The sequence below is a fragment of the Lutra lutra genome, chromosome 9, assembly GCF_902655055.1.
Source record: "Lutra lutra chromosome 9, mLutLut1.2, whole genome shotgun sequence".
Lineage (NCBI taxonomy): Eukaryota > Metazoa > Chordata > Mammalia > Carnivora > Mustelidae > Lutra > Lutra lutra.
Window position 1 is genome coordinate 74290146 of NC_062286.1, and position 15774 is coordinate 74305919.

General features: G+C 40.9%; 1 non-coding gene across 1 annotated transcript; it reads left to right on the forward strand.

Annotated features, from left to right (window-relative positions):
- The first annotated feature begins 7473 nt into the window (after positions 1–7473).
- Positions 7474–7580, forward strand: LOC125110124 (U6 spliceosomal RNA). Its single transcript, XR_007130456.1, has one exon. It is a non-coding gene; the product is annotated as a U6 spliceosomal RNA (small nuclear RNA).
- The last annotated feature ends 8194 nt before the right edge of the window (positions 7581–15774 follow it).

A 15774-nucleotide genomic window follows, 5' to 3' on the forward strand; every position in this document is an offset into this window, starting at 1 on the left:
ACATCTTCTTTATCCATTCGTCTGTTGATGGACATCTAGGTTCTTTCCATAGTTTGGCTATTGTAGACATTGCTGCTATAAACATTCGGGTGCACGTGCCCCTTCGGATCACTACGTTTGTATCTTTAGGGTAGATACCCAGTAGTGCAATTGCTGGGTCATAGGGTAGTTCTATTTTCAACATTTTGAGGAACCTCCATGCTGTTTTCCAGAGTGGCTGCACCAGCTTGCATTCCTACCAACAGTGTAGGAGGGTTCCCCTTTCTCCGCATCCTCGCCAGCATCTGTCATTTCCTGACTTGTTAATTTTAGCCATTCTGACTGGTGTGAGGTGATATCTCATGGTGGTTTTGATTTGTATTTCCCTGATGCCGAGTGATATGGAGCACTTTTTCATGTGTCTGTTGGCCATCTGGATGTCTTCTTTGCAGAAACGTCTGTTCATGTCCTCTGCCCATTTCTTGATTGGATTATTTGTTCTTTGGGTGTTGAGTTTGCTAAGTTCTTTATAGATTTTGGACACTAGCCCTTTATCTGATATGTCATTTGCAAATATCTTCTCCCATTCTGTCAGTTGTCTTTTGGTTTTGTTAACTGTTTCCTTTGCTGTGCAAAAGCTTTTGATCTTGATAAAATCCCAATAGTTTATTTTTGCCCTTGCTTCCCTTGCCTTTGGCGATGTTCCTAGGAAGATGTTGCTGTGGCTGAGGTCGAAGAGGTTGCTGCCTGTGTTCTCCTCAAGGATTTTGATGGATTCCTTTCTCACATTGAGGTCCTTCATCCATTTTGAGTCTAGCAAGTGGCCTTTTATCATGCTATTTACATTCCTGGGTGTTTCCACTGTTGCAGAGCTGGGAGACCCACCGCAGGGAAACCTGTTCCCAAAATGCTGTGGGGCTGGGCTATTTCCCAGGATGCTATTGTCTGCATTTTTCCAGGGTTGGACAATTCATAGGGTGCTGAAGCCAATGGGTGTTCAACTTTGCTCTAGTTTGTTTGTTTTTAAAGATTTCATTTATTTATTTGACACAGAGAGAGAGAGATCACAAGTAGGCAGGCAGAGAGAGAGGGGGAAGCAGGCTCCCTGATGAGCAGGGATCCCGATGTGGGGCTGGATCCCAGGACTCTGGGATCATGACCTGAGAGGAAGGCAGAGGCTTAACCCACTGAACCACCCAGGCACCCCATGGGTTTGATGTTAATGCTAAACTGCTTGAGAACTTCCCATGTGTTTTTGTTTAATATCTTTGTTTAGATGTTTCATCTCCACTCAGATAGCAGGCTTTTGTTAAAATCTTGTTAATTCTTAGCTTGATGCATTTTCCCTGTTCTTTCCCCTCTAGGTCATTCTCTATGCATGTTCAAATAGGGGCTGGAGAATAAGGAAACCACCCACAACTGGACCAGGGAGACCAACAGGAAGATGGATTCTCTATGGGCTGTGTAGGTCACTGCCACAGGGCCATGAGCACAGGAGCCCTGGTGGCATATGGAAGAATGAAGTCAGTTCACAACAGACCTGTCGACCCTGAGAAAAATCACACACAGATCGCACACGCTATCACCACCCCCTAACACAGTAGTTCTAAGCTTACTGAACAATTTTGACCCTGAGGGGACAAATGGCAATTTCTGAAGACATGTTTTTGGGTCACAACTGCGTGGAGAGGACAACTGGTGGTAAGGGTATTATTGGCATCTAGTGGGTGGAAACCAGGGATGCTGCTAACCATCCCCAACTAGAAGAGAGTTCCATCTTCTTTTCTCTACTCCCCACACAGAAAGAATGATCTGGTTCAAAATGTCGATAGTGCCGAGGTTGAGGAACCCTGAGTTAAGCTGATTCAGCAGTCAACCCCTCCATTATACATGCCCCTAACCCATATTTGATCTGCGTGGCCCAAAGATGGGAATTTTATAGATTTCCAGCTCTTTTGATCAGATCAGCAGCTACTAATTTTTCATATAAAAAGTCTGTGCTGACATACATGGATAAATAATAATGTAATGCTGCCAAACTGCATGTCCAGCAGCAGACCAGCAGGAACCAAGGCTGACATTCTTCATTTCCCCCATGTCAAAACAAGAATTTTACCAGTCTGGGGGAATCTGGAGGAGTGGCCCAGCCCAAACTTTATAACTTTATGACCTTATGACGTTTTACTCTCTTTGAGCTGACAAATCTGTGTGTGTGTGAGTGTGTGTGTGTGTGTGAGTGGGTCACACAGTTGGAGAGAAAGAACTTTAAAAAGGAAAAGAATGAGCCATGGTGTCAGGAGTGAGTGTGAATTGCAGTTCTCTTATGTCCTAGCTATGAAACCGTAGGCAATCTCTCTACCTTGCAGAGCCTTAGCTCAGTTTTTCATCTGTAAAGTGGGACGATAACACATGTCTGACTATGGTTCTAGTGAGGATTACCTAATACAAATTGGCTGGCACAATGTGGTAAATTGGCAAACTTACAATAAATTTTATATTTCTCTGTGTCACTTTCCTTCCTTTCTCAGCCAACAATGATATGATAATAATAACACTAGTAATAACAGCAACAATACCAATATTATAATACTATTGTTGGGCCCCCCAAAATTGGGTACCCCAATAATGGGTCTGTGATTAAAGGAGCAAGAATGATACAAAGCGAAGGTCAAGCAAAGCTTTATTTCGCGCCAAGCATCAGGAATCCTACTGGCTGTCTAACAGACCGATCGGGGCCGCCCCTCCAGAGAGGAGGACCCCTCCCTGCTTTCCAGACTAATTTTTATAGAGCAAAGGCCATGTGGTTGGGCCTGGCCACACAGGTGGCCAATGAGATTGTAACACACACAGGAAACTCCACAGTGATGCTAGGTGACCAATTGAATTACAATTTACCCTAGTAGACATTTGAACCAGCCTATCACACCTTGGTTAGGATTGGCGCCACAAGGCTCCCAAAGGGCAGGGGCCCATACTCCTTGGTAGCTAGGAGACAGTATGCGCCCCCACTGATTGAATACCTCCACCTGGCCTGACCCACCCTTGTACTTGGACTTTGTTACCTGGGACTGGTTTCCTGGACTTGCTTTTAAGTAAGTTCCCCTGGGGGGGGGGGCAAGGTCAGTTTAAGCTTTACAGCAAAATGGCAGTTCAACCGGGGTGGGGCTGCTCTGGCTGAATAGGCCCTTACACTATGTAAGAATCTTCATATTTTACTTGAGTTTCATCAGTCCCTTTAGAGTAGCTGAAGTAAAGTAAATCCTATTTCTCAGATGAAGGGACAACTCCAAGGGCAGTGCAGCAGTGAAGTAATAGAAATAATACAGTTATAATTGCTTAGAGGTCCTGTCTGCAAATCTCAAAATGGGTTGTTTTCCTGCAACTAGCTTTCCTTTTTCTACACCTTTCGCCCCACTCTTTTTCCTTTTTTTTAAATCTTTTTCATTAAAAAAAACAAAACAAAACTTTTTTCTTTAAGAGTTTATTTATTTATTTTAGAAGGGAAAGAGAGAGAGAGTGTGTGTATGTATAAGAGAACAGGGAGTGGGGGAAGGGCAGGGAGGGCAGGATAGAGAGAATCCCAAGCAGACTGAGCTGAGCGCAGGGCTTGATCTCAGGACTGTGAGATTATGACCGGAGCTGAAATCAAGTCAGATGCTTAACCAACTGAGCTACCAGGCACCCTCTTTTCTGTTTCCTTCCTTCCTTCTTTCTTTCCTTCCTTCCTTCCTTCCTTCCTTCCCTCTTTCCTTCCTCCATCCCATTTACAGGTGAGTGGGAAGGAGCATTATGTTCCTATCCATTCTTTCCTTAGGCAATCTCAACCACACACTGGTCTGTAATTACCATCTATATGTAGATGACTCACACAAAGGTTTTTAGAGCTCTCCTCTGAGTTCTAAGTGGGTACATCCAGCTAGCTTCCCATTTATTCACCATCAACTCTTGGAGTTCTCAAATGTTCCCCAAGATCAACATATGCAAATCTAATCCTGTAGTTCTGCTTCAAACCTTTCAATACTTCCCATTGTCCCAAAGAAAAGGATGAAACTAACATAGCCTAACATATTGTTGTGTGCCATTTCTCCCCTGTTACCTCTCTGGCACCACCTATGGAAACTCACTTAGAATCCCAGAAATGGTGTGAAGATTATTTTAAGCTGAAGATATTTGAGATTCAATAGATGCAGAAAGCAGCCTTCTTAGAGCTTTCCTTATCTGACTAAATATACAAACTTTTGGGAGATGGGGATGCTACAAATTCCCTCTTCAGGGTGACTTTTGCTCCTGGGAAGGAGATCAAGAGTTAACCTACCATAAATCTCTTTCTGGGGGAGTTTTTATGACCATGAAAAAGTCAGAAAGACCACTTGTACATGCATGTACAAGCATTATCACAAACTCTCTCATCTCCTATTTCTCACCTCCTTCTAGAAAACCCATTTGTCTCTTCTAAAGAAACTTATTTTTTTTTTTTCTCAGAGAGGTCTTCTCCCCATCTGTTTTCCCTACTAAATGAGGTTTATAAGCCTCTGACTTTAACTATTTATCGAGCTACTTCTTTTGTAAGCTCCCATATATATATACTGTAAGGGCCTGCTTATCCAGAGCGAGCCATTTTGTTGTTTATGCAGTAAACTTAGATTGACCCTGCCCGTCCCCCCCCCCCCCCCCCCAGAGAAACTTACTTAGAAACAAGTCTGGGAAACCAGAAAAATATGACTGACCAGCCCCTGATAACAGAGCCCATATACCAGGACGTGTCAGGTCAGGGAGAGGTAACAGAGCCCAGAATACAAGGATGAGCCAAGCCAGGTGGAGACATCCAATCAGGAAAGCACCTCCCTAACCACCCAAGAATGTGGGCCCTGCCTTTTAGGTGCCAATTCTGACCAGAGTGATAGGCTAGTTCAAAAACTACTATAGGGTGAATTATAATTCAATCGGCCACCTGTGTGTGGTCAGGCTTAACCACATGGCCTTTACTCTATAAAAGTTAGTCTGTGAGGCTGGGAAGGCTTGCCTCTTTGCAAGAGATGGCCCTGGCCGGTCAGTTTGATTCTCGATGCTTGGCATGAAATAAAGCTTTGCTTGACCTTCGCTTTGTATCAGTCTCGCTCCTTTGACCATGGACCCAACATATACGAATAATTTTTTCTCCTGTTTTCTTTTACTTGTTTAATTCACAAGCCCCTAGTACTTAAACTAAGAAGGTAGAGAAAAAATTTTCCTCCGTGACATGCTGTTGATCTCTGTGTTCAACTACACTGGCTTTCTTTTAGTTCCATGATTTTTCCTTGTATAGACTCCTGCCTATACTTTTTCCTCTTCTGGGAATGTTTTTCCTTTTCCTTGGCACTTATTTAATTATCTTCATCTTTAACAACTCAGTTCAAGTAGCACCTCCCTAAAGACCATCTTTGAGCTTCGTATTTTAAGTTCTCAGGGCACCCTGTAACAGTCCTTTGTAGCACTGGTTACAGTCACAATGAAAATTTGTAGGCTTATTTAATTAAAGTCTTCTCCCTCAATGTAAGCTTCTTGGTGATAGAGATCCTGTCTAATATTGCTCACACTGTATTCTAAGTTCCTGGCATAAAGTGGGCTCCCCAGAAAAACAAATTACTAAATGAATGAATTCACGAAAGTCCATGTATGACAGATAAGAACCTTCAAGATACCCCTTTCAAACAAAGACACGTGGAGCCCCTACATCACAGTTCTTGAAGGCCATTCAGATAATTGGGACAAAGCAATCTCAAAATAGCCAAAGCTACTGTGGAAAAAATTGTTACTCTATAGGGACAAATGTCCTGGTCACGGATTAGATGACAGTTTATCTGAGAAAGGTTGACCCAAAAAAACCATCCTGTAACATGCAACATACATGAGGGGACCAGATCAAATCTAAAAATAGTTTTATCACTGGAATTGGAAACACTCTAGTGAGGACTCAGCCTCTCTTCCTGCAACCACTACCCCTATGGAGACTTTTACCCTTTTTATTGAACTACAAAATCCTAGGATGGTAGTGCTAAGACACAATCTGATGTATTGCTCTCATTTTAAAATGAGAAAATTAGGGGCACCTGGGTGGCTCAGTGGGTTAAGGCCTCTGCCTTCGGCTCAGGTCATGATCCCAGGGTCCTGGGATTGAGCCCTGCATCGGACTCTCTGCTCAGTGGGGAGACTGCTTCCTCCTCTCTCTCTGCCTGCCTCTCTGCCTACTTGTGATTTCTGTCAAATAAAAAAAAAAAAATCCAAAATGAGAAAATTAGGTCCAAAGAGGCTTAGCAACTTCTCCCATATTACCCAGGTAGAGGTTTGCAGAACCAGGGCTCAGACAGGTACTATGGGGTTCTCCTCCACAGTGATGGATGGGTTTAATACCTCCTAGGTTTTAGACAACTTGGGTACTGAAGACCCTGAAAGATTTATATTTTTGTGTGTCACCCAAATGGAAGGCAAGAGAGGTGGGTTTATTTTCCATTTCTTTGGTCCACTGTCAACAGGAGCAAATGTTTGGGTAGAGGGATTTCTAGCCAACCACTCAAAGTCTAGTGGAAGGATATCTGGAGTGTAGGCTGGGCTATGGCAGCATGGAGGGCAGGAGCTTGGATTCTGAGGTTTGGTCTTAGCTTGGTCACCGGATAGCTTAGGCTATCTCCTGGACACCACAATTTTCTCTCTTAATATTTGTTAAATGGGTTAATACTTGGGCTACAGGCTATTGTGAGACCCAAATATGATAATGCACGAAGACGTTTAACCCGATGTCTGGCATCTGGTGGTCAATAAATGGAGGTCTTGTTCATTGCCATCCTAATTCCAACTCATAAACCCTTATGGGAGGTCTGCTCTAAAGGCAAGCAGTTGGGGGAGTAGAGTAATTACTTGGGAGGGGAAATTCACCCTCCTTCCAAATAACAACACACTCTTTAAATATGTTAATATATTTAATCAGGTTGCAATCAAGCTGGGCTGGGCTGCTGAGCCTCTTTCAGTGGCTTTGGATATCTACTCTGATCCATTAGTCACAGGGTTTACAGTTCACCATCTGGAGCAATCCTATTTCCCTCATGCCCAAATTCTCTAGTAGCTTATTTGTGTAACACTGATCATTGACAAGGAGTACTCATGTTTAGGAGAGGATTGAAGGGGTCCTCTTTTAAGTCTCTGGGACTATGGTATAAAAATTATTTCGAGTTGGAATGGAAATATTTTGAGTTCCTGAAATCCCTTATCTGCCTAAATGCAGAGCCTCCCCAAAGAACTCAATTGGCATAAATCCCCTCCCCAGGAGCCAGCCACTCCAATCTTCCCAGAGAATGTCTGTCCAAACAGACATTGTCACAAAACTATCCTGTCTCCCATCCTCTCCCTCAAGGGCCCATTTATTTTTCCCATATCATGTCCTTCTCCCTCTCTTCTGCTTCATCTCTTCATATGGTATGTAATCCCCAAATTCTAATGGTTCCTTTGAATCACACTGCTGTGCTCGCTTCGGCAGCACATATACTAAAATTGGAACGATACAGAGAAGATTAGCGTGGCCCCTGCACAAGGATGACACGCAAATTCGTGAATCACACTGCTTTGTGAACTCCCATACTTTCATGATTAAAAGAATCTTTTCTCTTGCTAATCTCTCCTGTCAGTTTAATTCACAGATCCCAAGCTTTAAATTTAGTAGAGTAGAGGTAAAGTTTTTCTCCCCCAACAAGCTCATGGTAACAGCACTATGTAATAAACTAAAAACTAACAAAAAAGCATAAAATAAGCATAAGAAAGTATACTTTATTCTAACTATTTTGGTGTTTTTTTTTCCCCCCCTATCAAACATTAGATTCCTTCGAAAGCATTTTCTTTGGTGCCCTTCCTTTACTAGTGCCTGAACACATCCGTTTACTGGATAATCCAGCCCTGGGCATCATTATTAGTCTTAATTTTACAGAGTAAGAAGGAAAGGCTAGGAGTTCAGGGCACATTATTGGTAAGGAGTGGGCTGAGGATAGTCACAGCCGTTGAAGGAGTCAAAGCTACTACATGTTACAAATGAAGCCTTTGGACTGTTTCCAGTTCTCTGGGCACTGAGACAAACATTTTTGGGCATGAAACTTTAGACACATGCATCCCCAAATACTTCTGTAGGATAGGTTTTTAGCAGTGGAATGTTGAAGTCAAAGCCAATGAACACTTTCAACATCTGACTGTTTTAAAATTATCTGGTGATTTTTTTCTCATTTCTAAGGAATCAGAAAATCTACCACTTGAAGTTCCTTTTACTTGCGGTTGTTACTTCTACTTTCCAGAAATGAAACTTTGCTCAGGGAAAATGGTACAAAACTTGGAAATAAGGCAGAGAAGTGGATGTTTTAATATTATCTGAGAATGTGTCCTAATAGGCCAAACTAGGGCTTGAGTTTGAGGAATTCAAACTAATTCACTGAAAAATATAACTTCATTTGATGGACAATTGATGATCATTGTCATTTTAACAATTTCACAGTTTTGGAGGTCCTGCCCCCTCACAAGGACTGCCTAAAACAGACAGTAGGCCCTAGATCAAGAACCTCACAGAAAGCATAAGTTTGAGATACTTTGTGCCTCCCTGGCCTTCTGATTGCTTCAGCCAACTGATGTGGGAAACAAAGGCAGAAGAGAAATTATTAAATTTCCTTACTCCCTACAGCCCTCTGACAAGTCCTTGAAATAGACAGAATGACCTTCCCCTAGGGATTCAACTGCCTCAATGTTAATACTTTGTTAAAGACAAAAGATAATCCTAATCTAACCCTCCCCTGTCTTGCTCCAGGATGCTGTGAGCCTACTTTACCATATAAAAATCCCTTTAGAAATTTCCTGTATCTTTAAACCCTCCAAGATACACATGGGCAATCACACCCCAAACATATGGCTCCCCAATATACATCTGAAGGGTCCCATGACTAAGGCTTCATTAGATGGTAATAAGTGAGCTTTTCCCAACAACAGCTAGCCCCCTCAAGGTCCTAGAAACCTTGCTTCCAAAATTCCTTAGAGACTTACACTATCCCTAACCCCCTCTAAAACTTGAAAGTATATAATGGGCCACTCCTCATGGCACCAGAACAGCTCTTTCTGCTCATTGGTCCTGTCCCTGTGCTTTAACAAAACTGTCTTTTTACACCAATGACTCTCAAGAATTCTTTCTTGGTGTTCAGCTTCGAACCCTAATGTCTTTTCTACATCACAGCCATTGAATTTTTGCCAAGATACAGCAAAATTTGCTCATTTTCAGTCTGTGAGTTTCCAAAGGGGAAGTCCAGACCTGGGTTTGCAGTCTCTGTCAACATTTTAAAGGAATTTCATGGGATGGGACCATGAATGATTCCCAGACTGGTGTTTACCTACAGAGGTTTATTTATTTATTTATTTATTTTTTGTTTTTGTTTTTGTTTACTGTAGGCACATGTGTTAGTGTGTGTATTTGTGTCTGATCCTTGGCTAAAGTTAGCATTGGGGCTTGTGGTTCTTGCTTGTGCATCCTATGTGAGGGGAAACTTTGCCCCTCCCACACAGGAAAAGTATTGGCAACAGATGATAATCTCTTGTGTATCTGTGATTGGCACTGTTGAAGGAAACTTGGTTAACAGATCATAGGAACCTGTCACTTGTACTTGTTATGGGGATCTCAGGAGAAGGAAAAGAAATGTAAATAGGCATCGAGCTAACAATTCTGTTCTAAAAATGAATCTGGGATTTTTTGGAAAGATTTTATTTTATTTTTTTATTAACATATAATGTATTATTAGTTTCAGGAGTACAGGTCTGTGAATTGTCAGGCTTACACACCTCACAGCACTCACCATAGCCCATACCCTCCCCAATGTCCATAACCCAACCACCCTCTCCTTACCCCCCCTCACCCCCTCCCGCAACTCTCAGTTTGTTTTGTGAGATTAATAGTGTTATATGGTTTGTCTTCCTCCCAATCCTATCTTGTTTCATTTTTTTCCTTCCCTACCCATGAAAACTGGCACTTTGCCTCTCAAATTCCTCATATCAGGGAGATCATATGATAATTGTCTTTCTCTGATTGACTTATTTCACTCAGCATAATACCCTCTAGTTCCATCCATGTCATTGGAAATGGCAAGGTTTCATTTCTTTTGATGGCTGCATAGTATTCCGTCGTGTATATATACGACATCTTCTTTATCCATTCATCTGTTGATGGACATCTAGGTTCTTTCCATAGTTTGCTATTGTGGACATTGCTGCTATAAACATTCAGGTGAACATGCCTCTTTGGATCACTACATTTTTATTTTTAGGGTAAATACCCAGTAGTGCGATTGCTGGGTTGTAGGGTAGCTCTATTTTCAACTTTGTGAGGAAACTCCATGCTGTTTTCCAGAGTGGCTGCACCAGCTTGCATTCCCACCAACAGTGTAGGAGGGTTCCCCTTTCTCTGCATCCTCGCCAGCATCTGTTGTTTCCTGACTTGTTAATTTTAGCCATTCTGACTGGTGTGAGGTGGTACCTCACTGTGGTTTTGATTTGTATTTCCCTGATGCTGAGTGATGTGGAGCACTTTTTCATGTGTCTGTTGGCCATCTGGATGTCTTCTTTGCAGAAACGTCTGTTCATGTCCTCTGCCCATTTCTTGATTGGATTATTTGTTCTTTGGGTGTTGAGTTTGATAAGTTCTTTATAGATTTTGGATACTAGTCCTTTATCTGATATGTCGTTTGCAAATATCTTCTCCCATTCTATCAGTTGTCTTTTGGTTTTATTGACTGTTTCCTTTGCTGTGCAAAAGCTTTTGATCTTGATGAAGTCCCACTAATTCATTTTTGCTCTTGCATCCCTTGCCTTTGGCGATGTGTCTAAGAAGTTGCTGTGGCTGAGATCGAAGAGGTTGCTGCCATGTTCTCCTCAGGAATTTTTTTTTTAAAGATTTTATTTATTCATTTGACAGACAGAGTTCACAAGTAGGCAGAGAAGCAGGCAGAGAGAGGGGGAGGAAGCAGGCTCCCTGCTGAGCAGAGAACCTGATGTGGGGCTTGATCCCAGGACCCTGAGATCATGACCTGAGCCGAAGGCAGAGGCTTAACCCACTGAGCCACCCAGGTGCCCCCTCAAGAATTTTGATGAATTCCTATCTCACATTGAGGTCTTTCATCCATTTTGAGACTGTTTTTGTGTGTGGTGTAAGGAAATGATCCAGTTTCATTCTTCTGCATGTGTCTGTCCAATTTTCCCAACACCATTTGTTAAAGAGACTGTCTTTTTTCCATTGGACATTCTTTCCTGCTTTGTCAAAGGTGAGTTGATCATAGAGTTGAGGGTCTATTTCTGGGCTCTCTATTCTGTTCCACTGATCTATGTGTCTGTTTTTGTGCCAGTACCATACAGTCTTGATGATTACAGCTTTGTAATAGACCTTGAAGTCCAGAATTGTGATGCCACCAGCCCTGCTTTTCTTTTTCAACATTCTTCTGGTTATTTGGGGTCTTTTCTGGTTCCATACAAATTTTAGGATTATTTGCTCCATTTCTTTGAAAAAAGTCAATGGTATTTTGATAGGGATTGCATTAAATGTGTAATTGCTCTAGATAGTATGGACATTTTCACAATGTTTGTTCTTCCAGTCGCTGAGCATTGTATGTTTTTCCATTTCTTTGTGTCTCCCTCTATTTCTTTCACGAGTATTCTGTAGTTTTCTGAGTACAGATTCTTTGACTCTTTGGTTAGATTTGTTCCTAGGTATCTTATGGTTTTTGGTGCAATTGTAAATGGAATAGACTCCTTAATTTCTCTTTCTTCCGTCTTGTTGGTGTATAGAAATGCAACCGATTTCTGTGCATTGATTTTATATCCTGACACCTTACTGAGTTGCTTTATGAGTTCTAGCAGTTTTGGGGCGGAGTCTTTTGAGTTTTCCACATAAAGAATTGTATCATCTGCAAATAGTTAGAGTTTGACTTCTTTGCTGATTCAGATGCCTTTAATATCTTTTTATTATCTGATTGCAGAGGCTAGAAATTCTAGTACTATGTTGAATAGCAGTGGTGATAGTGGACATCCCTGCTGTGTTCCTGACTTTAAGGGAAAAGCTCTCAGTTTTTCCCCATTGAGAATGATATTTGCTGTGGGCTTTCCATAGACAGCTTTTATGATAATGAGGTATGTACCCTCTATCCCTACACTGTGAAGAGTTTTGATGAAGAAAGGATGCTGTATTTTGTCAATTGCCTTTTCTTCATCTATTGAGAGGATAATATAGTTTTTGTTCTTTCTTTTATTAGTGTATATCACCTTGATTGATTTGCAGATGTTGAGCTAATTTTGCAGCCCAGGAATAAATCCCACTTGGTAATGGTGAATAATCCTTTTAACGTACTGTTGGGTCCTATTGGCTAGTATTTTGGTGAGAATTTTTGCACCTGTGTTCATCAAGGATATTGGTCTGTAATTCTCTTTTTTGATGGGGTCTTTGTCTGGTTTTGGGATCAAGGTAATGCTGGCCTCATAAAATAAACTTGGAAGTTTTCCTTAAATTTCTATTTTTTGGAACAGTTTCAGGAGAATAGGTATTAATTCTTCTTTAAATATTTGGTAGAGGGGCGCCTAGGTGGCTCAGCGGTTAAACCTCTGTCTTCGGCTCAGGTCATGATCTCAGGGTCCTGGGATCGAGCCCCCATCGGGCTCTCTGCTCAGCGGGGAGCCTGCTTTCTCTTCTCTCTGTCTCTGCCTGCCTCTCTGCCTACTTGTGATCTATCTGTCAAATAAATAAATAAAATCTTAAAAAATATATACTTGGTAGAATTCCCCTGGGAAGCCATCTGGCCCTGGGCTCTTGTTTGTTGGGAGATTTTTGATGAGCGCTTCAATCTCCTTACTGGTTATGGGTCTGTTCTATTTCTTCCTAGTTCAGTTTTGGTAGTTTATATGTCTCTAGGAATGCATCTATTTCTTCCAGATTGTCAAATTTGTTGGTGTATAGTTGCTCATAATATGTTCTTATAATTGTTTGTATTTCTTTGGTGTTGGTTGTCATGTCTCCTCTTTCATTCATGATTTTTTTTGGATCCTTCCTCTTTTCATTTGGATATGTCTGGCCAGGGTTTATCAATCTTATTAAATCTTTCAAAGAACCAGCTCCTAATTTCGTTGATTTGTTCTACTGTTTTTTGTTTGTTTGTTTTTTGTTTTTTTGTTTTTTTTGTTTTTGGTTTCTATTTCATTGATTTCTGCTCTGATCTTTATTATTTCTCTTCTGCTGGGTTTAGGCTTTCTTTGCTGTTCTTTCTCCAGCTCCTTTAGGTGTAGGGTTAGGTTGTGTATTTGAGACTTTTCTTGTTTCTTGGGAAAGGCTTATATCGCTATATACTTTCCTCTCAGGACTGCCTTTGCTGTGTCCCACAGATTTTGAACAGTTCTGTTTTCATTATCATTTGTTTCCATGAATTTTTAAAATTCTTCTTTAATTTCCTGGTTGACCCATTCATTCTTTAGTAAGATGTGCTTTAGCCTCCATGTATTTGGATTCTTTTCAAATTTCCTCTTGTGATTGAGTTCTAGGTTCAGAGCATTGTAGTCTGAAAATATGCAGGGAATGATCCCAGTCTTTTGGTACCAGTTGAGACCTGATTTGTGACCCAGGATGTAATCTATTCTGGAGAATGTTCCATGTGCACTAGAGAAGAATGTGTATTCTGTTGCTTTGGGATGGAATGTCATGAATATGTGATGTCCATCTGGTCCAATGTGTCATTTAAGGCCTTTATTTCCTTGTTGATCTTTTGCCTGGATGATCTGTCCATTCAAGTGAGGGGGGTGTTAAAGTCCACAAATATTATTGTATTATTGTTGATGTGTTTCTTTGATTTTGTTATTAATTGGTTTATATAGTTGGATGCGCCCATGTTAGGGGCATAGAATTTTAAAATTGTTAGATCTTCTTGTTGGACAGACCCTTTAAGTATGATATAGTGTCCTTCCTCATCTCTTTTTATAGTCTTTGGCTTAAAATCTAATTTATCTGAAGTAAGAATCATCACCCCAGCTTTCTTTTGATGTCCATTAGCATGGTAAATTGTTTTCCACCCCCTCACTTTAAATCTGGAGGTATCTTTGGGCCTAAAATGAGTTTCTTGTACACAGCATATTGATGGGTCTTTTTTTTTTTTTTTTAAATCCATTCTGGTATGCTGTGTCTTTTGATTGGAGCATTTAGCCCATTTACATTCAGGATAACTATTGAAAGATATGAGTTTAGTGCCATTGCCATTGTATCTGTAAGGTGACTTTTACTGTATATGGTCTCTGTTCCTTTCTGATCTGTTACTTTTAGGCTCTCTCTGCTTAGAGGACCTCTTTCAATATTTCCTGTAGGGCTGGTTTGGTGTTTGCAAGTTCTTTTAGTTTTTGTTAGTCCTGGAAGGTTTTTACCTCTCCTTTTTTTTTTTTTTTTAAGATTTTATCTATTTATTTGATAGAGATCACAAGTAGTCAGAGAGGTAGGCAGAGAGAGAGAGGGGGGAAGCAGCCTCCCTGCTGAGCAGAGAGCCTGATGTGGGACTTGATCTCAGGACCCTGAGACCATGAGCTGAGCCAAAGGCAGAGGGTTAACCCACTGAGCCACCCATGTGCCCCTCTCCTTCTATTTTTGATGACAGCCTAGCTGGATAAAGTATTCTTGGGTGCATATTTTTCTCGTTTATTGCTCTGAACATATCATGCCAGTCCTTTATGGCCTGCCAGTTCTCTGTGGATAGGTCTGCTGCCAATCTAATATTTCTATCACTCTATGTTACTGACTTCTAGTCCCAAGCTGCTTTCAGGATTTTCCTTATCACTGAGACTTGTATGTTTTACTATTAGATGATGGGGTGTGGACCTACTTTTATTGATTTTGAGGGGTGTTCTCTGTGCCTCCTGGATTTTGATCCTTGTTCCCTTCGCCAAATTAGTGATATTCTCTGCTATAATTTGTTCCAATATACCTTCTGCTCCTCCCTCTCTCTTTCTTCTTCTTCTGGGATCCCAATTATTCTAATATTGTTCCATATTATGGTATCACTTATATCTCAAATTCTTCCCTCATGGTCCAGTAGTTGTTTGTTTCTCTTTTGCCCAACTTCTTTATTCTCCATCATTAGGTCTTCTATATCACTAATTCTCTCTTCTGCCTCATTTATCCTTGCAGTAAGCTTCCGTTTTTGTTTGCACTTCATTAATAGCTTTTTTGATTTCAACTTGGTTAGATTTTAGTTCTTTTATTTCTCCAGAAAGGGATTCTCTAATATCTTCCATGCTTTCTTTGAGCCCAGCTAGCACCTGATAATCGATAATTCTGAACTTTAGCTCTCACATATTACTAATGTCCATATTGATTAGGTCCCTAGCTGTCTGTACTGCCTCTTGTCCTTTTTTTTTTTTTTTTGTGGTGAGTTTTTCCCCTTTGTCATTTTATCCAGATAAGAATAGATGAATGGGAGAACAAAATACTAAAAGGGTAGCAATGACCCCAGAAAAATATAAACTAACCAAATCAGAAGAGACCCAAAACTGGGGGGAGAAGACAGGGGGAAAAAAGGAAAAAGAAGTATTTATATATACACACATATATATTAAACTGGTGAATAGAACAGAGCTGCATACTTGATTTTGGGTGCATTTTGGTCTGTTAGAAGAAACTGCCTCCCAAAATTTAAAAGAAAGAAAAACATATATATTAGAAAAATAAGGGTAAACATGATGAAGGATGGAATATGACTGTAAAGAAGAAAATTAAAAAGTATTCAA